At 36.3% G+C, this 27,500-nt stretch overlaps 1 protein-coding gene across 1 annotated transcript in view; it reads right to left on the bottom strand.

Annotated features, from left to right (window-relative positions):
- Positions 1-22,683, bottom strand: part of LOC130434641 (5-hydroxytryptamine receptor 1E) — a 38,811-nt gene extending 16,128 nt beyond the window's left edge. Inside the window, exon 1 of the mRNA XM_056764918.1 lies at positions 22,521-22,683. The gene's annotated coding sequence lies outside the window, so the exon portion shown is untranslated. The remainder of the gene's footprint in view (positions 1-22,520) is intronic.
- Positions 22,684-27,500: the final 4,817 nt, after the last annotated feature.

Genomic DNA, 27,500 nt, shown 5'->3' with positions numbered 1-27,500 from the left:
GTGCTGAGTTAAATTTGAATGTTATTGGAAACACTTTCAAGTTTGATGCTGCAAACAGTGAATGAAAGGATTCATTTGATGAAAGAGTTCAAAGGTCTTGATATATGCCATTTTAAAGAGGAATTAAAGGAAATTTGAAAAGTTTGTGTCTTTGGAAAAAGGATATTTGCTTGTTTGAAACAAAATGGATGAGTCTATTCAAGAACAATCCCCAAACTCAGCTCAAAAAGACTTGAATGAGGTTGCTGCTCGTTTGAAAGCCTCTAGAGCAGGCAAGATGGCACATCTTACAAGGAGAATTAATATTGTTAACTCTTTGATGACTGATGCTGAATATCTTGAAGAAGTAAAGGGAAACATGATGAAGTTCAATGAAATGTTTGTTGAATTCAAGTCTCTTCAAGAATCATATGTACAAGTGTTAAGTGAAGAGGATAAAGTTGAAGATTTGAAAACCTGGTATGAACCAAGAATGAAGCAAGTTGAAATTTTCGTGTCTACCGTTGAGAAGTGGATGTCTACTATTCAAGAACCTGATCCTCAAACCGATACTCAAGCTTCTTCTTCTCTTAAAATGAATGACCAACTAAATGATGAAGATAACACTTCAGTTGTTTTGTCTGTGCTTAGCAGTAGATCTAGCAGATCAAATTTAAGCAGATCAAGTGTGTCAACATCAGCCTCAGCGCGTATCTGTGCAGAGGCAGAGAGGGCAGCTTTACTCGCCAAAGCCAATGCACTGCCACAAAAACATGCTATAGAGAAGAAAGAGGAGGAACTTAAAAAGATGAAGGAGGTGTGGAAAATTCAAGCTGAAATTGCAGCCAGCACAGCAAAAATCGAGTATCTCAAGAATGCAGATTCCTTAATAACCAATGGAAATGCTGTTGAAGAAGATCCCATGAATGTGTATTGTAAGGAGATGTTGGATAAAACTCTATCCAGTGCAACAAATGCACAAGATGTGCAGCCAAAAGAGACTTTTCATGGATTCTCTACAGCACCAACTCAAACTGCAAGACATTCTTATCCTCAGAACAGCAATGCAATTCAACAGACCACCACCATGAACACTGACTCCAAATCCTCTGCACAAATCTTTCATACAGTTCAAGCAAGACCTCTACAAAGTAGAGATTCATCTTCATCTAATGTCATTCAAGGGCCTGATCTTGCTAGAATTCTTCGAAAACAAAACAACTTGACAGATATGCTTGTGAAACAACAACTTCTTTCCACCTTACCAAGAGGAGAAATTCCAATCTTTGTTGGAGATATTCTGCAATACAGGTCATTCCTTCATTCTTTTGAGCACATCATTGAAACTAAAACCGATGATAATGCAGACAGGCTGCACTTTCTCCTTCAGTACACAAGGGGACTACCACAGGAGCTGGTAAGAAGTTGCCAACACATGTCACCGAACCAAGGTTATCAAAAGGCAAAGCAGCTATTGAAAGAACACTTTGGTAATGCATATAGGATTTCATGTGCTTATATCGAGAAAGCACTCTCCTGGCCTTCAATAAAACCAGAAGATCCAAAGGCTTTACAGGCTTTTGCGTTGTTTCTTAGAAGCTGCTGCAATAGTATGGAAGACTTGGAGTTCATGGAAGAACTGGACACAGTCTCCAATATGAGGAGTATTGCTTTCAAGCTCCCATACAAGCTCAGAGAGAGATGGCGTACAAAGGCATTTGAGTTGCAAGAACAGCGGTCGAACAAGGTAAAGATGGTAGATCTCGTCAGCTTCATTGAAAAACAAGCTAACATTGTCTCAGACCCAATATTTGGTGAAATCCAAGACTCAAGCCCAAGCAAAGGAAAGCCCAAAGTATTGAAACCCAAATCCAAAGGCAGTTTTGCTATCAATGTGCATGTGAACTCGCCACAAACCACATCTAAGGATTTACAGCCAATGTCATGTCTCTATTGTAACAATGGACATGATTTGATGTCATGCTTACAGTTTGAAAAGCAGCCACACAGGGAAAAGATCAACTTTGTTAGACAGAATGGAATCTGTTTTGGGTGTTTAACCAAAGGAGGACATTTAAGTAAAGACTGCACACAGCATCTTAACTGCTCCATATGCAGCAAACCGCATCCAAGTGTGTTACACATTAAAGCATTGGAATCATCAAAACAACTTAAGAAAACACCTGTGAGTAGCACACAGGTCTCCCTTCAAGATGGTAAGCATGCTGGAGTCAGAAACATGCAGACTTACACAGAATGTTTGTTGTCGATTGTACCAGTACAGATTAAAAGTTCAAAAGGAAGTAAGATTTTGGAAACATATGCCTTCCTTGATCCTGGTAGCTCTGCAAGTTTCTGCACAGAGGATCTTATGAGGAAACTGAACATTACTGGAAGAAAGACCAATATTCTTCTTCGAACAATGAGCCAAGATAAGTCTGTGCCCTCTTACATTGTTAGCGGGCTGGAAGTTTCTTCACTGGAAGAAAGTAACTTCATCCACCTGCCAGAAGTCTACACCCAAAAGATAATGCCTGTTGACACCTGTAATATCCCCACAACGGAAGAACTATCTAAATGGTCATACCTTAGTCGGGTGCAGTTTCCTAGGATTCCAGCCAAGGTGGAGTTGTTGATTGGAAGCAATGCTCCCAAAGCCATTGAACCTTGGGAAATCCTTAATAGCCAAGAGGATGGGCCATATGCAGTTAAGACCCTTCTAGGATGGGTTATTAATGGTCCTTTACAAGGCAAAAACACTGCAAACAGGAACAGTTGTGATGGTGTTGTTGTTAACAGAATTTCTGTCTCGAACTTGGAAGAAATGTTGATGCAACAATACAATCATGATTTTAATGAGAGGTCAAGTGAAGAGAAGGCTGAAATGTCTATAGAAGACAAAAGATTCATCAAGATCGCAGAACAGTCGATAAAGTTAAAAAATGGACATTACACTCTTGATCTACCTTTTAGGAGGGACGACACAGCATTGCCTAACAATTACCAAGTGGCAGAACAGCGACTTCAAAGTTTGAAAAGAAAGTTCAAGAGGAACGAAAAATTCAAAACTGACTACACTGAATTTCTAACAGAAGTAATAAATAAGGGCTATGCTGAAGTGGTGCCACATCAAGAGCTAAAAAGGTCAGATGGTAAATTGTGGTACATCCCACATCATGGTGTATACCATCCCCAAAAACAGACCATAAGGGTGGTTTTTGACTGTGCTGCTACTTTTCAAGGTAAATCCCTCAACTCAGAACTTCTTCAGGGTCCTGATTTGACGAGCACACTTTTTGATGTTTTGACCAGATTTCGCCAAGAATCTATTGCAGTTATGACTGATATCAAAGCAATGTTCCATCAGGTCAGAGTGTCAAGAAATTATGTTGACTTCTTGCGATTCCTCTGGTGGCCAAGTGGTGATGTCAGCATGCCAGCTGTGGAACATCGAATGATGGTACATCTATTTGGGGCAGTCTCATCCCCCAGCTGTGCAAACTTTGCTCTAAGACAAACAGCCAAAGAAAACAAAAACGGTTTTCGAAATGAGGTGATAAACACTGTTGAGAACAACTTCTATGTAGACGATTGCTTGAAGTCCCTTCCAACAGAGCATGAAGCAGTAAAATTGGTGAACGATCTAACATCTCTCTGTCAAACAGGAGGATTCCATCTCACAAAATGGGTGAGTAACAGTCGCACTGTTCTTGCACATATTCCAAAGGAAGACAGAGCTCAGAATGTGAGGGAATTGGATCTCGATAGCCAAAACCTTCCCACTGAAAGAGCTCTTGGATTGTTGTGGTGCGTGGAGAAGGATATGTTCAAATTCAATATCACTGTCAAGTGCAAATCCCACACCCGAAGAAACTTACTATCAGTTGTAAGCTCCATCTATGATCCACTTGGATTTTTGAGTCCCTTTACTCTACCTGCAAAATTGCTTATCCAAGACCTCTGTAGGAATAAATGTGGCTGGGATGAGGAAATGCCACAGGGTGCAGTGGACAAGTGGACAAAATGGATAAAGGATCTTGATGAGATTGAAGATTTCAGAGTGGCACGTTGTGTAAAACCAACTGGTTTTGGAATGCTGAAGCAAGCAGAGCTGCATCATTTCTCTGATGCTAGTGAACAAGGATACGGCATAGTGAGTTACTTGAGACTGACTGATGATATGCACAATGTACATGTGTCTTTTATGTTGGGGAAAGCCAGAGTGGCTCCACTTAAGCAAGTCACAATTCCGCGTCTAGAACTTACAGCTGCAGTGCTAGCAGTCAGAGTGGACATTATGGTAAGGAAAGCTTTGGAGATAGATCTCGAAAGCTCAACCTTTTGGACTGATAGTCAGTCAGTGCTGAAATACATTGCAAATGAGAATGCAAGATTCCGCACATTTGTAGCTAATAGGATCTCTGTTATTAGAGAAAACACAGATGTAACTCAGTGGAAATTCATCAGAACAAAGCAGAACCCTGCTGACCTAGCATCAAGAGGGGTGAGTGCCGGCACATTGGTGAAGTGCAAAGAGTGGATCCATGGACCAGACTTTCTATGGAAGAAAGAAGAGGAATGGCCTAAAGAGTCCCTGGGACCCATGTCTCTCTCACTCGAGGATCTTGAAGTTAAAAAGAACACCACTGTTTATAGTACTATCATTAAAGAAAAGGAAAATCCTACCAGCCAATTGCTTAACTATTTCTCAAGTTGGACAAAGCTAAAGTTGGCAGTAGCATGGTTCTTGAAGTTCAAGAATATCCTTCGCCTGCTCACTACAAAAAGAAAAGAAATACAGGCAACCTGCGTGAATAAGGACACTCAGAGCCCAAACAAGGCTAAACAATGTAATGAAATTAAAGCATTTAAGACATCACTTTGTGGACAATCCGTATGCCTGGATGATCTCTTGAAAGCAGAAAAGGCCATCGTTGAGTTTTGCCAGAAACAAAGGTATTCAGAGGAAATGTCAAGAATTGAAAAGACATCACTTGTTGGAAAGCGATTGAATAGATTCAGCAGCCTGTACAAGCTAGATCCTGTGATGGATGATGGAGTTTTGAGGGTTGGAGGAAGGTTGGACAAGTCTGCAATGCCTGAGGAAACCAAGCGACCAATAATACTTCCAGATCTTCACATCTCCACACTTATCCTCCAACACATACACGAACAGCTCGGACATGCAGGCAGAAACCATGTTCTCTCACACCTGAGAAAAAAATATTGGATTATAAATGCCAATTCTGCAGCCCGCAAAGTTCTGTCTAAATGTGTTGTGTGCAAGCGTGTAAGAGGAAAGATTGGAGAGCAAAAGATGGCAGATTTACCAAAGGAAAGATTACAAGCTGATCTTCCACCTTTCAGCAATGTTGGTGTTGACTACTTTGGACCTTTCGTGACAAAAAGAGGAAGAGGTCAGGTTAAAAGATATGGGGTTATTTTCACTTGCATGACAAGCAGGGCAGTTCACCTAGAAATGGCTCACTCACTGAATACAGATTCCTGCATTGACGCTTTAAGAAGATTCGTAGCCAGAAGGGGCCAAGTACTGCATATTCGATCAGATAACGGGACTAACCTCGTGGGTGCAAAAAGAGAGTTACAGAATTCACTTTCAGAATGGAACCAAAGCAGAATCCAGAAAGTAATGCTCCAGAAAGGAATTCAGTGGACTTTTAATCCTCCAACAGCCTCACATCATGGGGGAGTATGGGAGAGGCTCATTCGAATGGTGAGGCAGATCTTATGCTCTATTTTACAACAACAACAACACACCCTCGATGATGAAGGACTACAAACACTCTTTTGTGAAATCGAAGCAATTTTGAATAGTCGTCCCATTACCACATTGTCTGATGACCATCATGATCTGGAACCTTTGACACCAAATCATATTCTTCTGCTAAAGTCTAGCCCTAGATTGCCACCTGGATTGTTTCAAAGCTCAGACGTATACAACAGACGTCGGTGGAGGCAAGTACAATATTTAGCAGACCTGTTTTGGAAGAGGTGGTCCCAACTTACCATTACTACAGGAACGACAGAGATGGTTTACTGCAAAAAGAGGACTGCAGAAAGGAGATATTGTGCTGCTCGTGGATAGTTCAGCACCTCGTGGATCGTGGCCTATTGGGAAAATAACAGAAGTTTTTCCTGATTCCAAAGGACTCATAAGAACTGTTCAACTTAAGACTAAGACTGGTTTCTTGGAAAGACCTGTTACCAAACTTTGCCTGCTATTGGAAGATGCAGAAATTTAGATCTGAACCATAGGAGTGCCTACTAAATAATATTTAAAGATGAGTATTCATTTTTTTTCTATAATAAGCTCATTTTGGCTCCATTTACATTTAATGTATTGTAATTGATGCTTAAACGCTCAATTAGGGGCCGGGTGTAGGAGCCATTCTTACCATTTTATTTAATTTTTATAAATATGTTAATTTAAATATCTATTAATTATATTGTAAATTGTTTATTTCTCTGAGTGTGTGCCCTCTATAGGTGAGAGGGGAAAAGTTGTATAAAGGATAGGCCACCCCTGACAGGAAGGGGGCGCTGGTGCAAGAGCACACAGTCTTTTGACCGTGCACATGGAGCTAGGGTGGCATGGTGCAACAAACCTGCAAGCGGCCTAAAAAGTTGTTTGTTTCATTTTGTTAGAATGCATCTTTATTTTTGATTTAATAAACTTCAGTTATTTGTTTGCAACCTCAACACGCCTCTCTGGATCTATTTATGGTACGCGTCAAAATAATATCATCAGCATCTCCCACAGTGGACAAGAAACAAAAGACAAGAATAGGAAACTTGTTTTTACCACTACACTCGCTGATAAAAAACCTGCCGCAGTGAACATGACTTTATAGGTGACCACTGACCGCTTGTCAATGCACAAACTCACGGCGGTGCTGTGCGTTTTTGCGAGACTTACAGCGATGGTGGAAAGACTGTGACACATGTGAGGAGGATGAGGTGTAAGAGAAATGGGTGTGAAAAAGACAGCGACTGAAAGACACATAGTCACATCAGCTTAATGAAGTGAATCAATTCACTGTTCAATGCTAAACTGAAAATAAAAACGTTTTATAATAATTAGTGGTGGGCATAGATTTTTTTTTAAATCTAGATTAATCTAGATTAATTCCAAGATTAATCTAGATTAAAATGGCTCATTTGAATTCTGCCGAAGGCATTCAGAATATGTGTGCTACCCAAATAATGACTAAAAGTAAGTCTTTGAGAACGGGTTTCTCAAGCCAGGTGGCGCATTAGACCAGGGGCTCATCTCCTGTTTCCAAAATGCATCACAAACTGCTTGAGAAAGCTGTTCTACTATGATAATTGGTGATGAAAATTAAATTATGTTCAATAAGATGAACTTGTGTTTACTTCCGCATTAGCTAAGGGATGATTTGAGTTTAGGTGGTACTTGAGACTGGAAGAGCTCCTACAGTACATTTACATTTAGTCATTTAGCAGACGCTTTTATCCAAAGCGACTTACAAAGAGTGAGGGAGCAACAAGCGATATGTCATACAGGAGCCATAATACATTAGATCTCAATACAAAGTTACTGGTTTCAACTAAAGCTAGACCACTACCTGTTGAGAGAAATTGTTTTTTTTAAACCAATTCCTTATTGCACAAGGTGCAAACAACCTTAGTCTTGTCAATGTTTCTATTGGGAAGCTTCTTAAAAATTAATATTCCCTGAAGCAAACCCGGCGGCTTCATAGCTGCATCCATGTTAGCACATCACGTTTGATGCGGTAATTTCACAGTAACGTTATGTTGTGAGTAGTTGTATCATATACTGTGTGTCAAATAGTTTGATTGATTTATGACCCCCTGTCAAATTTTATGACACCTGTCACTCAAACTGAGACTTTTATGGCCTGTCAATCTTGATGACAGATATGTTTTATGGTTGATTTTGTGGGGTATCCTCTGACCCCAACCCTTCCTTTAGTGGGTCTAACAACCTCACCCCCCTTCACTACTTCCTTATCAAAAAGGATTGTTTTCATCCTGTTTAGCTTTTACTGCAGGATATTAGTGAAAGACATTTGTAAACTAGTGAGATAAACTAAATGTAGTATAAGTGTTTTTCCTCTAAGTTTCCTTTGCTTTGGCGTTTTTATCATGCAAATGAGTGAGTTGGTGCTTGTTGTTTGAAATCTTCTAAATGTGTGTGTGTGTCCCCACTTTCCCCCTAAGTAAGTAATTAATCAGTAAATCAAAGTAAGTTAGTTTTTATGATCTGACAGTCTTGTTTGTTAGTTTATATTTTATAGCTGTGTTAATGTGTAGTTGTCTTCATCTGTTGGCCTGTCATCCTGATGGTCAGGCAAACGATTGATCTCTCATTAAACGTGTGAAAACCAAGCAGGGGGAGTGTTAGAGTGGAGTCCTAACGTTTAAATGCACTGTTTCAGCTAAGAGTGAATGGTACCAATAGTTTAAGATTTTATATGATAATGATTAAAAGCGATGTGGTTCCGATTATCATCAATAAGGCATAAAATACATATGCTTCAAGGATATGGCTCTGTATTGTTTCTTTTAACGTTATTAAACATATAACAAAAGTATTCAGACAAAAGTTTTATAGAATAAGAAAAATGTCAACAATAGTCAGTTACGTTTTAACAGGCGTTTGGTATCGTTCGGCATGGATGTGTGTTTTTCATATTAAACAGGGTGTTCTCTAACGAAATTTGTAACGTAGAGTTAAGGCAATGATCCAATTCTAAACAAAAAGGTATTCTGAGTCGTGTCATGGATTACCGAATGAGTGGCGAGACGCCAATGTGTCTATGTGAACCAATTGTTTTAAATTTGAATTCTTTGAAATGTCCGTCACCTGTGCGTTGATTTAAATCAAGTACTTCCTTATGCCTGAGAGGATGTCGTAGGTCTAAGATGATTTAATATGATAAAGAGTTTTGGGGCTTTGTTAGTTTGTGTTTGTGTGTGTGGTTACAATGACCGGGGGTGTGTTTTTGCATATGTTAATGGAGTCACCCCCTAACTATTTTAACACACGGCCCTGTAAGTCTTTATAAGGCTGAAAAAGTTAGTTCTTTCGTTACGGAATCCTGTTTGTCAAGACGGTCGGTTGCGGTAAACAGACATTCAGCTCTTTGTCGTTTTGAAAAACTACCCAATCTTCTAAAATGGCAAGATTCATTAACGGTATGTGATTTTCGTTTTCTCTTTGAAACAAATAAAAACAAAATGTTTATGTGGTCATGGTATTGGTGCCTTGTTTAAAACAGGTTGTATGTAATGAAGTAGGTGCTTTGAACGACCCCGATATTCCTGGCTTAGAAGAAATGAACAAACTAAATGGACCAAGCGGTATGTAAATATGAACATATTACATTTATAAGGGTCATAGCATTAATTAAAATATATAATGAATAAGTGCTTTCAATTTATCTACAGGTTCGCCCCCTGTTGTAACAACACAACACAGCAAAACCCCCGGATGTTTAAGAAGAGCCGTTGGTACGTAGGCCTGTATGTGTGTTTGAGATAGTAGTGATTATTGAAAATCATGTAATACAATGTTTTACTGCCTGCTGGCATGACACCTGGTGTTCTCACATCACAGTTTGAAACCTGACGGTTGTCTTTTTAAATTTGTCATAGATAATGGTTATGATTTGTTTCATCTAAGAGTTATTTTATTCCAGGTTTAAGATTTTTATCTGATAAATGATTAACGTTTTTGGGTCACCATTTTATCATTGTGTCATAACTATATCTTTTTGATTCAATGACATGCACTGCCATGTTCTTCCTGGTCATGGAGGAATCGGGGATTGTTTTTTGTTAGCACCTCCAAGGGGTGTCTTTCTGACAAATGTTATAGTCTTAAAACCACGACCCCAAAACAAAGGAACTTTTAAATCCAGGAATAAAAAAAAAAATCTAGTCAATATCTTCATCTACAATTGTCATAGGTCTAAACTGTTTTATTTAATAAATGTTGCGTTTCAGATGATATCTTAAGATCTTCAAGAAGGGGGGTGCTACCACTTATAGCTCTAACCATGGGTTAAAATACAATTGTTTAGCACTCTTTACAAAATGAAAGATCTATTATTGTATTCTTTAAAAAATGTAGAATAGTCCTGTAACTACTTGGTATCATGTTGAGTAAAGACTGAGTCACAACAGTGGGGTTTTAAATGTAGCTTCTGTTAATGGAGTTTTAGGTAAGGATGTGTTTATGGTAATAGGTCAAAGAATTTTTGGGAGACTCAAACTGGGGGATTGTTTCTGTTAGCACCTCTAAGGGGTGTCTTTCGGACAAATGTTATAGTCTTAAAACCACGACCCCCCCCCCCCCAAAAAAGGAACTTTTTAAATCCAGGAATAAAAAATAAAAAATAAAAAAAATCTAGTCAATATCTTCATCTACAATTGTCATAGGTCTACACTGTTTTATTTAATAAATGTTGCGTTTCAGATGATATCTTAAGATCTTCAAGAAGGATTGTGCTACCACTTATAGCTCTAACCATGGGTTAAATACAACTGTTTAGCACTCCTTTCAAAATGAAAGATCTATTATTGTATTCTTTAAAAAATGTAGAATAGTCCTATAACTACTTGGCATCATGTTGAGTAAAGACTGAATCACAACAGTGGGGTTTTTAAATGTAGCTTCTGTTAATGGAGTTGTAGGTAAGGATGTGTTTATGGTAATAGGTCAAAGAATTTTTGGGAGACTCAAACATCCCTACATCCACTTTTCACACCTTAAGTCATGAGACTGCCTCAGTCTGAGACTATAGTAGTTTCTTTTTCATTTCATCCCTCTTCATCGGCATTATTTCAGGTTGTACATCTGATAGCAAAGAAGTCTTAACAGATAGTGTTTCCATTTCACATTGTTTTAAGGGCATATATTTGTAAGTGTTAAGTAAATGATAACATGTTTTTATAACGGTTCTCTTAAGATCTAAATATCACAAACAACGAATAAGTTGACTCAACTGTGGATGTTTTGTATATTTGTCATACTTTTCTTATGTTGCATGCTACTCATGTAATTCCCTTTCTGACACAAACCATCTGAATGTATTAAAAATAATAATTAGAGAAGGCCACAGCAAGTTTTATTTTCCTGTATGTGTTAAATGCTTTGCCAGACAGATCTGACAGTGTGTGTGCTGGATTGTGCATTAAACATGATTGGTAAAATGTGGTAGCATTAAAGAATATCTTTTACGTGTAAAAAAATCTATATTTAAAGTTCTAACAAACTAAACTAAGATAAACTAAAAATGGCTTTTGCCTGCAGGAAAATAGGCAACTTATGAAGACAATGCGTCTTGTGAAACGCTGTATGGGGTTTTTTAAATGTTTAAAAACATATCGAGCTACAGAGATAGATTTAGTTCCACCGCTTTAGAGGTTCTTCCTTTTAAAAGATTGGATGTTACCTCTAGTTTTTAGCCAAGTTTTGGTCTTTTCATCTTCTTTTCTCGTTTGCTCAACAAGCACTGGCAAACATGCATATCAGTAGAATTTTATTTGATCTTCACCTTAGGTCTTTCAGCGGTGAAGACAAATGGGAAGCCCATGGGACACTACCCCAATCCGTATCTTACGTGTTACTTAAGTTAAAGATGGGTTAAGTCATAGAGAGACACTATTAACATTGCAACAATATCTCAATAAACCAGTGCGTCAGTAAATGAATCAGTCGATAAATAAATAATTACTTGAAGACTGAACACACGTTTTGTGTTACCTTGTTTCCCTATTAAATCGATATCCTTTGAGAAATGAGTTTTGCGAAGTAATCCTTATACTATACCCTCAAATACACATCATACACGCAATGTGGTTCTCTCACTATATATCTACAGTGCTGATCAAAACTTTCGACACCTGTTTTACTACACAAGTTTGTATCCTCACCATGTGCATGTCAGGAACATTTTACATTTCTTAAATTGTTCATCTTTTGTAAACCTTTTAAATAGTTTCAACTTTTTTTTATTCAGTACAAAGTTGTCAGGTATTTACACTTAGGTTTTTAGAAGTTTTTTTGTTTGTCACTTTTTTGTGAATATTTACAAATGACGAATTTGATGTGATGGGTCAGTGACGTTTTCTTAGCTTCGTTACATGTTTTACCAAATCTAACAAATGAATCCGAAGGTCGGCATTTCAAATGATAGCCAAAAAATATAGGACAGCTCTTTATACTGATATAATCTACAGAAAGGTGATAAAACAGACATGGTTAGGCTACGGATTTGTATTAATTGTATTATGTAAAGTTTCTCATTTGAACTTTTTCATAATGTTTTCATTAGTTTTTCTGCTTTATTTTCTTAATTTAACACTTCTTAGTTATAACTAGTGGCCTGTTTACTTCTTTGTGATTTTTAGTTTAATTCCTCAGATAGCCTTTTGTTATAAATTTGTTATTTGACTTCGTACAAAAAGCTAATCCATACATTTTGACCTGTTTATTGTTTTGAGATCTTGTTCAATTGTCTTATTTTCCTCACAAATTTATCCAAAATGTCTTGCTTTAATGCTGGTAAGATCAGTTGTTCTAAGTTTTCTCATCGTTCCAGACGTGTTTTAGGGTTGATTTAGGTTTGCTTTGATTTAATAAAAAACAAGTATTTACATCCAAAACCTTCTTCATCTTAATGCCTCTATTTTATTACACAGCTAGTATTTTAGCTATTGAGTATGTATGTTTTTATTTTATACATCGGCACCAATATTTGGCACAATATATGCATGCAGTCCTTATGATCTAAATATAAGATTACTATGCTGTAGCTCAGTTGTATTTTACTAAAGAAAGCATCTTGATGTAGATTAGTCTTTCTTTGAAAGGAGGAAAGAAAAGTTGTTTAAGGTCTCAATTAGAAAACTTGTTTCCATGGAAAGTGCTTACATACCAGTTTGGTTACAAGATTTACGACACAACCAGTGTTTGTGTGTGTGTGTGTGTCAACACAAAACTTTTTACAATATCCATGATAGTCTGATTTATTTATTGCTTCATAGTCTGTATGCCGTTCTTATGGCAATTATAATAGCAAATAAAGGAAATATAATTATTTGTCCTGAAGCCAGAAATTATTCAAAGGTAACTTTCTGAAAATATCTAATTATATCATAATATTACTCTTTCATTAACCGATCAAAAGCCAATTTTAATTTTTACAGACCTCATTGACCCCCGTCTATCCAAAATCATACAGTTTTAGCTCAAGCTCATCCATATTAAAAACATTTAATAATAATGTTTAGTGTACCTTTGAACATTCACGTACATATTGTACGTTTGTTGTTTTGCTCTTTAGTGGCATTGTAAGTTCTGGTTATGTGTCTGTTTTTCATCTGTTAATTAATTTGTTACTGTCCCAATCTTAAAAATACACTTTTCAAGTAATATTTAGAAATGTTACTATCCTTCCACACCTAATGTGCTACACTTACTTTTAAGTACAGTAGTACGTCTTATTTTTATTTCTCTTTTGGTAGTCTTCTGCAGTTGTAACATTAGCTCTCGACTCTAGATTTTACAATTTGGACTATTTTCACAAACATTTCATTATTTCAATTTCACAACGGATGATAAAAAATGCATTTAAATTATTGTTTACGTCTCGTTTATGAGGAATTCGTGATTCATACTCTACAAAATGTTTATCTCTGATTTGGATTTCCAAATGCATTTTTTAGTAGAAATTGAAATAATGAAATGTTTGTGAAAATAGTCCAAATTGTAAAATCTAGAGTCGAGAGCTAATGTTACAACTGCAGAAGACTACCAAAAGAGAAATAAAAATAAGACGTACTACTGTACTTAAAAGTAAGTGTAGCACATTAGGTGTGGAAGGATAGTAACATTTCTAAATATTACTTGAAAAGTGTATTTTTAAGATTGGGACAGTAACAAATTAATTAACAGATGAAAAACAGACACATAACCAGAACTTACAATGCCACTAAAGAGCAAAACAACAAACGTACAATATGTACGTGAATGTTCAAAGGTACACTAAACATTATTATTAAATGTTTTTAATATGGATGAGCTTGAGCTAAAACTGTATGATTTTGGATAGACGGGGGTCAATGAGGTCTGTAAAAATTAAAATTGGCTTTTGATCGGTTAATGAAAGAGTAATATTATGATATAATTAGATATTTTCAGAAAGTTACCTTTGAATAATTTCTGGCTTCAGGACAAATAATTATATTTCCTTTATTTGCTATTATAATTGCCATAAGAACGGCATACAGACTATGAAGCAATAAATAAATCAGACTATCATGGATATTGTAAAAAGTTTTGTCTTGACACACACACACACAAACACTGGTTGTGTCGTAAATCTTGTAACCAAACTGGTATGTAAGCACTTTCCATGGAAACAAGTTTTCTAATTGAGACCTTAAACAACTTTTCTTTCCTCCTTTCAAAGAAAGACTAATCTACATCAAGATGCTTTCTTTAGTAAAATACAACTGAGCTACAGCATAGTAATCTTATATTTAGATCATAAGGACTGCATGCATATATTGTGCCAAATATTGGTGCCGATGTATAAAATAAAAACATACATACTCAATAGCTAAAATACTAGCTGTGTAATAAAATAGAGGCATTAAGATGAAGAAGGTTTTGGATGTAAATACTTGTTTTTTATTAAATCAAAGCAAACCTAAATCAACCCTAAAACACGTCTGGAACGATGAGAAAACTTAGAACAACTGATCTTACCAGCATTAAAGCAAGACATTTTGGATAAATTTGTGAGGAAAATAAGACAATTGAACAAGATCTCAAAACAATAAACAGGTCAAAATGTATGGATTAGCTTTTTGTACGAAGTCAAATAACAAATTTATAACAAAAGGCTATCTGAGGAATTAAACTAAAAATCACAAAGAAGTAAACAGGCCACTAGTTATAACTAAGAAGTGTTAAATTAAGAAAATAAAGCAGAAAAACTAATGAAAACATTATGAAAAAGTTCAAATGAGAAACTTTACATAATACAATTAATACAAATCCGTAGCCTAACCATGTCTGTTTTATCACCTTTCTGTAGATTATATCAGTATAAAGAGCTGTCCTATATTTTTTGGCTATCATTTGAAATGCCGACCTTCGGATTCATTTGTTAGATTTGGTAAAACATGTAACGAAGCTAAGAAAACGTCACTGACCCATCACATCAAATTCGTCATTTGTAAATATTCACAAAAAAGTGACAAACAAAAAAACTTCTAAAAACCTAAGTGTAAATACCTGACAACTTTGTACTGAATAAAAAAAAGTTGAAACTATTTAAAAGGTTTACAAAAGATGAACAATTTAAGAAATGTAAAATGTTCCTGACATGCACATGGTGAGGATACAAACTTGTGTAGTAAAACAGGTGTCGAAAGTTTTGATCAGCACTGTAGATATATAGTGAGAGAACCACATTGCGTGTATGATGTGTATTTGAGGGTATAGTATAAGGATTACTTCGCAAAACTCATTTCTCAAAGGATATCGATTTAATAGGGAAACAAGGTAACACAAAACGTGTGTTCAGTCTTCAAGTAATTATTTATTTATCGACTGATTCATTTACTGACGCACTGGTTTATTGAGATATTGTTGCAATGTTAATAGTGTCTCTCTATGACTTAACCCATCTTTAACTTAAGTAACACGTAAGATACGGATTGGGGTAGTGTCCCATGGGCTTCCCATTTGTCTTCACCGCTGAAAGACCTAAGGTGAAGATCAAATAAAATTCTACTGATATGCATGTTTGCCAGTGCTTGTTGAGCAAACGAGAAAAGAAGATGAAAAGACCAAAACTTGGCTAAAAACTAGAGGTAACATCCAATCTTTTAAAAGGAAGAACCTCTAAAGCGGTGGAACTAAATCTATCTCTGTAGCTCGATATGTTTTTAAACATTTAAAAAACCCCATACAGCGTTTCACAAGACGCATTGTCTTCATAAGTTGCCTATTTTCCTGCAGGCAAAAGCCATTTTTAGTTTATCTTAGTTTAGTTTGTTAGAACTTTAAATATAGATTTTTTTACACGTAAAAGATATTCTTTAATGCTACCACATTTTACCAATCATGTTTAATGCACAATCCAGCACACACACTGTCAGATCTGTCTGGCAAAGCATTTAACACATACAGGAAAATAAAACTTGCTGTGGCCTTCTCTAATTATTATTTTTAATACATTCAGATGGTTTGTGTCAGAAAGGGAATTACATGAGTAGCATGCAACATAAGAAAAGTATGACAAATATACAAAACATCCCCAGTTGAGTCAACTTATTCGTTGTTTGTGATATTTAGATCTTAAGAGAACCGTTATAAAAACATGTTATCATTTACTTAACACTTACAAATATATGCCCTTAAAACAATGTGAAATGGAAACACTATCTGTTAAGACTTCTTTGCTATCAGATGTACAACCTGAAATAATGCCGATGAAGAGGGATGAAATGAAAAAGAAACTACTATAGTCTCAGACTGAGGCAGTCTCATGACTTAAGGTGTGAAAAGTGGATGTAGGGATGTTTGAGTCTCCCAAAAATTCTTTGACCTATTACCATAAACACATCCTTACCTACAACTCCATTAACAGAAGCTACATTTAAAAACCCCACTGTTGTGATTCAGTCTTTACTCAACATGATGCCAAGTAGTTATAGGACTATTCTACATTTTTTAAAGAATACAATAATAGATCTTTCATTTTGAAAGGAGTGCTAAACAGTTGTATTTAACCCATGGTTAGAGCTATAAGTGGTAGCACAATCCTTCTTGAAGATCTTAAGATATCATCTGAAACGCAACATTTATTAAATAAAACAGTGTAGACCTATGACAATTGTAGATGAAGATATTGACTAGATTTTTTTTATTTTTTATTTTTTATTCCTGGATTTAAAAAGTTCCTTTTTTGGGGGGGGGGGGGTCGTGGTTTTAAGACTATAACATTTGTCCGAAAGACACCCCTTAGAGGTGCTAACAGAAACAATCCCCCAGTTTGAGTCTCCCAAAAATTCTTTGACCTATTACCATAAACACATCCTTACCTAAAACTCCATTAACAGAAGCTACATTTAAAACCCCACTGTTGTGACTCAGTCTTTACTCAACATGATACCAAGTAGTTACAGGACTATTCTACATTTTTTAAAGAATACAATAATAGATCTTTCATTTTGTAAAGAGTGCTAAACAATTGTATTTTAACCCATGGTTAGAGCTATAAGTGGTAGCACCCCCCTTCTTGAAGATCTTAAGATATCATCTGAAACGCAACATTTATTAAATAAAACAGTTTAGACCTATGACAATTGTAGATGAAGATATTGACTAGATTTTTTTTTTTATTCCTGGATTTAAAAGTTCCTTTGTTTTGGGGTCGTGGTTTTAAGACTATAACATTTGTCAGAAAGACACCCCTTGGAGGTGCTAACAAAAAACAATCCCCGATTCCTCCATGACCAGGAAGAACATGGCAGTGCATGTCATTGAATCAAAAAGATATAGTTATGACACAATGATAAAATGGTGACCCAAAAACGTTAATCATTTATCAGATAAAAATCTTAAACCTGGAATAAAATAACTCTTAGATGAAACAAATCATAACCATTATCTATGACAAATTTAAAAAGACAACCGTCAGGTTTCAAACTGTGATGTGAGAACACCAGGTGTCATGCCAGCAGGCAGTAAAACATTGTATTACATGATTTTCAATAATCACTACTATCTCAAACACACATACAGGCCTACGTACCAACGGCTCTTCTTAAACATCCGGGGGTTTTGCTGTGTTGTGTTGTTACAACAGGGGGCGAACCTGTAGATAAATTGAAAGCACTTATTCATTATATATTTTAATTAATGCTATGACCCTTATAAATGTAATATGTTCATATTTACATACCGCTTGGTCCATTTAGTTTGTTCATTTCTTCTAAGCCAGGAATATCGGGGTCGTTCAAAGCACCTACTTCATTACATACAACCTGTTTTAAACAAGGCACCAATACCATGACCACATAAACATTTTGTTTTTATTTGTTTCAAAGAGAAAACGAAAATCACATACCGTTAATGAATCTTGCCATTTTAGAAGATTGGGTAGTTTTTCAAAACGACAAAGAGCTGAATGTCTGTTTACCGCAACCGACCGTCTTGACAAACAGGATTCCGTAACGAAAGAACTAACTTTTTCAGCCTTATAAAGACTTACAGGGCCGTGTGTTAAAATAGTTAGGGGGTGACTCCATTAACATATGCAAAAACACACCCCCGGTCATTGTAACCACACACACAAACACAAACTAACAAAGCCCCAAAACTCTTTATCATATTAAATCATCTTAGACCTACGACATCCTCTCAGGCATAAGGAAGTACTTGATTTAAATCAACGCACAGGTGACGGACATTTCAAAGAATTCAAATTTAAAACAATTGGTTCACATAGACACATTGGCGTCTCGCCACTCATTCGGTAATCCATGACACGACTCAGAATACCTTTTTGTTTAGAATTGGATCATTGCCTTAACTCTACGTTACAAATTTCGTTAGAGAACACCCTGTTTAATATGAAAAACACACATCCATGCCGAACGATACCAAACGCCTGTTAAAACGTAACTGACTATTGTTGACATTTTTCTTATTCTATAAAACTTTTGTCTGAATACTTTTGTTATATGTTTAATAACGTTAAAAGAAACAATACAGAGCCATATCCTTGAAGCATATGTATTTTATGCCTTATTGATGATAATCGGAACCACATCGCTTTTAATCATTATCATATAAAATCTTAAACTATTGGTACCATTCACTCTTAGCTGAAACAGTGCATTTAAACGTTAGGACTCCACTCTAACACTCCCCCTGCTTGGTTTTCACACGTTTAATGAGAGATCAATCGTTTGCCTGACCATCAGGATGACAGGCCAACAGATGAAGACAACTACACATTAACACAGCTATAAAATATAAACTAACAAACAAGACTGTCAGATCATAAAAACTAACTTACTTTGATTTACTGATTAATTACTTACTTAGGGGGAAAGTGGGGACACACACACACATTTAGAAGATTTCAAACAACAAGCACCAACTCACTCATTTGCATGATAAAAACGCCAAAGCAAAGGAAACTTAGAGGAAAAACACTTATACTACATTTAGTTTATCTCACTAGTTTACAAATGTCTTTCACTAATATCCTGCAGTAAAAGCTAAACAGGATGAAAACAATCCTTTTTGATAAGGAAGTAGTGAAGGGGGGTGAGGTTGTTAGACCCACTAAAGGAAGGGTTGGGGTCAGAGGATACCCCACAAAATCAACCATAAAACATATCTGTCATCAAGATTGACAGGCCATAAAAGTCTCAGTTTGAGTGACAGGTGTCATAAAATTTGACAGGGGGTCATAAATCAATCAAACTATTTGACACACAGTATATGATACAACTACTGTTGTGTTCAGACCAAACGCGAATGGCGTGTCAAGCGCGAGTGATTTATATGTTAATGCAAAGAGGCAATAGACCTACTTGCTGCGCGAATCGCGCGAATGAAGTCCTGGTTATGAGATGATGAGGCGGCTTCTGCTTCCGCGAATCACGCGTGTTGAAAAATCTCGTTCTCGCCCCGTACAGTGCAGTTAAGCTGGTATACATCCGCGCTAAAATATCAAGGTGAAAGTCATCATAGTTTGCGTAGTATAGATCCAGCTCCCAACACAACTTTGAGAATAGATTAACGGCAACATTTTTTTTATCGCGCGATAAGAGTCTCACTGCGTTAACGGCCCACCACTTATAATAATGTAATCAACCATAGTATGGGTAGCACTTTACAATAAGGTTGTGTTTATTATCATTATATAAAGGTTTCATCATCAATTTATCATTTACACACACCTCAGGTTGTACCAAACCTGTATGATTTTCGTTGTTGCTGAATCAGGAGAAAGATATTTGGAAGAATGTTTATAGCCGAACACTTCTGGGTCACTATTGACTACTATAGATGGTTTCAAAGCGACAACATAAACAAACGTTACTGCACATGCGCACGTTCGTGGGCTGCCCTTAACTTCCAGTACACATTCACAAACCATCAAGTGACAGTAGATTATTTCTGATAACAATCAAAAGAAACTACGTAGAAGCGATACTTGTCAAAACTTGTAACTCCAACATTTGTCATTGACAGGTGTTGTGGTTTAAGGCTGGACTGTGACTATATGGTCAGTGTAGAACTATATAGTGCATAAATGTGTGTGTTTTATGTGTGTATGCATGCGTGGTCGTAGGTGTGTGCTTGCATGTGTGCATGTGTGTGTGCGCGTGTGATGAGAATAGTGAGGGTTTTGCTTCTCTTGATTGACAAGATTGTCTATAATCAGGCAAAACTAGAGCTGAAACAGAACATGACCTCAGTTTCAGCAAACAGCACGTGGGTGGACAAACTCACAGATAAATCACACACACACACACACACACACACACACATACGCTACTGTACACATGTGGACTGTTCAGAATCTCAGGCATTACACAAGACATACACACATCAAGAGTTCACACGAGTACAGTACTGCAGTGCTGATGTACACTTGTCTAAATCTGTCATTCATGTCTCTCGCATACACTAAGAAAACACAAACTTACTAAATGAAGCTTTAAGTCATTTATAAATAAATGTATGTATGTGTCTACAGCATTACGTAAGAACAGATTTAAGAAGATGAATCATAATCGAATTAAAACAAACACTATTGACATTCCTCATCTTATTCTGCATAATTCATCGCTGCACATCATTCCAAATAAAAGGCATTTGTTTTCATGTCAAACATGCACATCAATCATATTCATTTTCTGGAAATGTTATTGTTTTATATCCACTAGTAGTTACTTCAAAGCCTTGACTGAAGAATGCTTTAATCTTAGTCAAATACTCAACATGAGCAAACAAACGCATTGAATTTCTGAATCACTGTTGTGCTTTAACCCTACACTGTAAAAAATCCCATAAAATATCAGTTATGTACTGGCAGAAAATAACCAGTAAATGTTCTTTAATATGACCGACATTTCCGTTAATGCTAAAATGTAATTAAATGCAGTGCCAAATGAAAAATACAGGTAGAAAATGAATACGGAAAATTCCTTTATATTTATACAGTATATTGTGCCGTATTTTTACCGATTTACGGAGTGTATACACGTTTAACTCTTATAACACATTTACATTTACGAATTTGGCGGACACTTTTATCCAGAGCGAATTATATTGCACGATACTTGACATTTGTATTTGAGTATGTTCAATCCCTAGGATCAAACCCATGACCTGGGTGTTGCAAGCGCCTTGATCTCACCACTGAGATACAGGAAAGCAACGATATGAACATTGGAAACATAAGAAAACATAGTCAGTGGTGCACTTATATGACTAAATGAATGTCTGCACACATAACAGTAGCGTTGTGAGTTTGCTCACAGATGTGTTCTCTGAGGTTTCACTTTCAGGTCCAAACATCTCACTGACCCTTAAAAGCGAACACACACTTTACATGTGAAATGAACAGCATCAGCTGAACCTATCAGTGCTCTAGTCGTATTGTTTTCTGGCAATATCACTAATCCTCCAGCTTTCTGAAATAAGCAATTCATCAATTCCTCATGACCTGATATTTCCCTAAGGAATACTCAAAATGACTGTGGTATATAAATAACTAGAAATACATTTGAACACTGATTGATTGGACTTTTCTTTTTTCTGCACATGAAAACATCTCTGTTGTATATTTGAGTATTTACTATAGTAAACTGTATTAAAATTCTATCATGTTTATGACGCTGTAAACATTAAAGTACGACAGTATTTGCTAACCTTTAATTCAATATCAGTTTACTATAATATCAATTTACAGCAATTTTACTATACTATTGCAACCGTACTATAACAGACTACAATTTATTACACTTAACTATACTGTGTGTGTTCGTTGCATTGAATGAATCATCTTTGGTCTTGATTTTCAGTTCACTTCATTTACACAACCTAACCTAACCTACATAAGACTAAAACATTATCATATGTCGAAAATAATTCACTTCCAGCAATGAGAACAGTTCTTTACAATGCACATTTATTTAAAACGATTTAAAATCAAACGAAATAGGCATTTTCAACATCGATAAAGCATTAAAATGTCGACTACTTTTGTATGTCTACGGTCCTCATATATAGTACAGCACACATTTATAATGACAAACAGACATCAGTCTCATCGCCTCACGTGAGGAAATCATTTCGGTCATTGTGAATGACACGTTACGAAGAAGTTTTTGCTTTCAAGCGCATGATTTACTCATTCATGAAAGATTTAACATCGTCCACAAAACCGTTTATGCTGAACACCACGAAAGCGTTTATTGAATGAACTCACCTGCATGTCAAGCGTTCACCGTAACTTTACTCGTCCATTTACTGAATGAAATATCCATCGTGCGTCAGCTGGATGGAGGAGAATCGATGTGTGTCATGAATCTTCCTCACACACCTGAGCTAACACACCTGACAGCTCCTTCATCATCCTCATCACCCGTGCGCGTGTCCGATCATCACGAGCTCTTCTCATGCCTATATCTGTGACGGACAGCAGAGGGCTCTAACCATTGAGCTGCGCGGTCAGAGGATGCTGGCGATGGTTGCCATGGTGACCGGATGAAACGTCATGACGCTGGGAAGACGTTTCATTATTTGTCCGGTAATGACAGCATGACAATAACCCTGGAAAAAATCCAGTGATTATATCAGACGGCAAAATCAAGAGAACTCTATGCAGAATAGATTTAGTGAATCATTCACAACATACAATCGAGTGTGTACAATCAGCCAGATGTTTATATTATAAAAAAGAGATTATAAAATTAATAAATACATATTTTTCATCAGTACCCCCCATATAAATATGTTGCGTAAGTGAAGTATTTACTGTAATAAACTGTATTATAAATAGTAGCCTATAGGATACTTTATTTAGTATATAACAATGCGGTACCACAATTGATAAGTCAATTACTAATCTTATATATAAGGTTCATTGCATCAAGGAATTTTACAATTTAGTAAATGTTAGGCCTAAAGCATGCATACACTGCAAAAAATGACTTTCTTACTTTTCTTACTTTCTTATTATTTTTGTCTTGTTTTCCAGTATAAATGGCTAAAGATTGTTGAATCAAGATGCATTTCTTGATGAGCAAAATGACATAAGTCAATAAATCTTATTTTTAGGCAAATACTAGGAATTTCAGTGAAAGCTAAAAATCTGTGGGGTAAAAAGAATCTTAAATTTACTGACTAAGAAAAACGTAAACCTTAATTCAAGATTACGTTTTTACCCCATTGGCATGTTCTTTGTTTGATTTTACCACAAATTCAATGAAATTTCATATTTTGTCTAGAACACGACAGGTCATTTTGCTTAAAAAGAAAATCCTTTTTGATTCAAAACTTTTTAGACATTTGTACGGGAAATCAAGAGAATTCAATTCAATTCAATTCAATTTCAATTCAAGTTTATTTATATAGCGCTTTTCACAATGTGTATTGTTTCAAAGCAGCTTTACAGGGGCAAACAGGAAAAACAGAAAAGTTAAAACACAGCACAGTGCATGGTATTTATACAACGAGTAAGTTCATTCTAATAAATAACATCTAATTTCTAAATAAATAAATAAATAAATGAATGCAGTCTCCCGGTGAGCAGGCCAACACTGCCCTGCTGTGGCGAGGAACCCAAACTCCAATGATTGATTAATGGAGAAAAAAACCTCGGGAGAAACCAGGCTCAACCGGGAGGGCCAGATCCCCTCTGACGTGTCATAGCTGCACTCAAACTGGTGACATGTGATTTTAGTTTAGCATTTAATACCAAATATTGTAACTTCAGCATTAATAAGACAAATAGTCCGTCTTTGCTCTTGGTTGGGGATGTAGTGGTCTGAGCTGGGATGGTCCGATGGTCATATTTCTCTTGGCAGCTGGTGGAATTGCCTTAGATGGAGCTGGGATGGTCAGTCAGTCTGCAGCTGTATCTGGCGTAATCTCAAATTGGGGATGGGCATCTGTCAGTCGTCTGGACATGGTGGAACTTCTTCCTACCTCGGGATGGGCATCCCGAGGCAGAGGCGGAAAGAGAATAAAGAGAATAATTAGCGTAGCTGCTGGTCATTAACTATGCATTAAGTGAAAGCTTGGCTGGAAAGATGTGTCTTTAATCTAGATTTAAATTGGGAGAGTGTGTCTGACCCTCGAATAGTATCAGGAAGGCTATTCCAGAGTTTAGGTGCTACGTATGAGAAAGCTCATCCTCCTTTGGTGGATTTTGTTATTCTAGGTATTGTCAAAAGTCCTAAGTTTTGAGATCTCAGCGAGCGTGATGGGTTGTAACGTGATAAAAGCTCGGTTAAGTAAGTAGGTGCTAAACCGTTCAGGGCTTTGTAAGTAATTAAAATAATTTTAAAATCAATACGATACTTAATGGGTAGCCAGTGAAGCGATGATAAAACTGGGGTTATGTGATCGTATTTTCTTGACCTTGAAGGTCAAGATTTTTCTTCTTGAAGAGAAAAATACTAATTAATAAAGTCATTTTTGCAGTATACTACAATATTCACTCATGGGAGTGCTTAGCCTCAAATAAAGCTATTTCACATAAAACACAAATCTCACTAGGATAAAAGAAAAACTGATTTGAACATCATTCATATTTGTTGTTGAAAATATCTCACCTCATAAAAGCGTGTGTTTTTCCTATAATCACTACTTCTGTGAGCTTTAATTAAGCCGCTGTGAGGAGAACCTTTGATTCACACTCGAATGCAAAATGATCTCGGCTGTGGAAAAGGCCCAGGAGAGAGTGAAGACAAGAAAAGGGCAAATGTAATTACCCATGTCAGAAAAGTGTCCAGATCTGAGCTGTAAAGGGCTCATCATGACAAGTGTGATTATAACTACATGTTTACATTCACAACTGCTCTGGCATTGTTCAACAAACCGTCCAATCTGTGCTTTTCATCCTCGAATAATGAAATATTCTTTACAGATATTCTGTGCGTTTTTAAAAATGAATCAAATACAGACTTAACCTTTCTTGTGGTAAAATACTGACTTAAATCCTTATAAATTTATGTTGAACATAAAAGATGCAGTTCAATTAAAAACATTTTCATAGCTAAAGCTTTGAATGAAATGCAAATGCATATGTGAAAAAAAGGATGTACGTACATTGGTTGCACATAATAAATTCATAATTTGTCTATGTTCAAGAGCCCCAATTTATGTTTGTTAATCAAACATGATTTTTTATGTGTCCGCTTCATATTTTCATTGATCATTCTTAAAAATTGAAATATTTGTAGAAAATATGGCAAACAATTTAATTTATTTGAACAATATATTAAGTTAACAGATCTTAAGAGTAATTAAAATAATAAAAAATTGCACAACCATTGGCAATGCTTTTCTAACCACAAATCTCAAAAACATATAAAACCCCTCTAAACACTAGCACTAGTGTTTCTCTTGACTGAAAGACACATGAAACAGCACTTATAACTTATAGCTTTTTGAAATTACTCTCAAAAAGCATGCTGGGAAATGCAAATCCTCTTCACAGTTCTAACAATTACGTTAACACAACACAATTCATTCATGTAGCCTTAACACGAAAGTTATGTAACTACACATGAAGAAATCCTGGTGTGACCAAATATTCCAAACTTATGTTAATAAAAAAATTAGACAAACAGGGAAAATCCTTTTTTCAGTGTATTTTCTTTTTCTGTTCACATTATTCTGGAGCATTAAGATAGCCAGAATACTTTCGTTGACACTAAAGTGTCTGCCAAATGCATTAACATAAATGTGATCGAGCTTCATAAATACATCACATTTCAAAATAGCAGATGCATTGCTTACGCTGTTCTGTTTACATAAAATAATTTCCTAATGTGAACAGTTACAAAGGGAGCGAAAAGGGCTTTTAGTTTGTCTTACTTATGTGTTTGTGTTTCTCCTGGAGGACATAATGAGTGTATTTCAGAAGAGAACAAATGTCTAAATATGGGATGAAATGAGCAGCATCCCACGTGTGCTTCATATCATCTCTGTGGACGACACCTCAGGAGCGGATGAGTGTCGACTGAAGCTGTGAAGCTGTGAAGAATTAGCATTTCATATATAGCAACATATATAATAAAATGGATAAGTTTGCAAGAAAGTGTGAGTGCTAGAGAAGTGCCTGCAGTGATGCTGGGATGATGAGGGTTATTCTTGATCGTAAAATCCTCATTCTTACAAAACAATCTTCATGAGTAGCAACAAGAAGTTCACGTGTGCTGGACGACCTGTTGGCCGATTTCCCATCCAAACAAAACCCTGAATGTTGCTTTTGAGGTTCTTTCTGAAGCTGGGCTTGCTGTAAAATCGCTTGCCTGAAGATTTTTAAAACCATCTTTTGTCTTCAACCTAGAATCTTTCTCTCTCTTCATGTCTCACCTCCACCCACCCTCTCGCTCTCTCCATCCAAGTAACTTCAGACTCGTGGAGAGATATTGTCCCTCGCTCAGACTGTGGACAGATGGCCGTTCTCGTTTTTATTTTTCAGGTTCTAAGCTGAATGACACCCAGAACGCTGACTCACTCATATTATGTTCCCTCTGTTCAGGTCGAAAGGAGATCAGTCTCTGATAATGTTAGTGTTTCATTTGTGTTTGAGTCAGAGAGAGTCTGCCGATTATTGAAGCTTCATCTTCTCTGTTCAAAAGTTAGATTTACGTCTAAAGACCTCAGATGTTCTGTCTGTCTGTCCTCCATCAAGTAAACACTGAAGTTGCTCTTTAACAGCTCTGATTGAGGTCTCAGTTGTGTTTCATTTAAGTCCCACTTTAAGGCTGGAATACACTACAAGACTTTTGTCCAGATTTTCAGTCTGGACTTCTTGCAGAAAGTCTTCGCTGTGTGATGCCCTGTTTTTCTCTGCAGACTTTCAAAAAGTTTGCAAGTGTGTGATGTCTAGTTTAAAAAAAAGTTGCTTTAGGAGAAATAAAAAAGAGAGTGAAATGAGAGTGTAATGTGTAAACACATGAAGAGTCTGGAGGTGTAAATAAATGTCGGTTCTCGAGGTGAAACCATCAGGATTTGAGTAAATGTGATGAGCAAGGTTCAGTTCAAATTGAGATCTTCAATAATATTGAGTTTTGATTGCAGACGAGAAAAGTCTGAGCTCAGTTTGACACATTGTTGACATCTTTTCACAAACTCTAATGACATTTCTAATGACTTTTTTTCTCAAGGAGAGATATCTGAGACACACATGAGACTTAAGATAAAGTTTCCATTTGTTCTCCATTTAATCTCA

The sequence above is a fragment of the Triplophysa dalaica genome, chromosome 13 (assembly GCF_015846415.1).
Source record: "Triplophysa dalaica isolate WHDGS20190420 chromosome 13, ASM1584641v1, whole genome shotgun sequence".
Lineage (NCBI taxonomy): Eukaryota > Metazoa > Chordata > Actinopteri > Cypriniformes > Nemacheilidae > Triplophysa > Triplophysa dalaica.
Note: the sequence above shows the minus strand (reverse complement) of the source record. Positions and strands in the feature narration are given on the sequence as shown.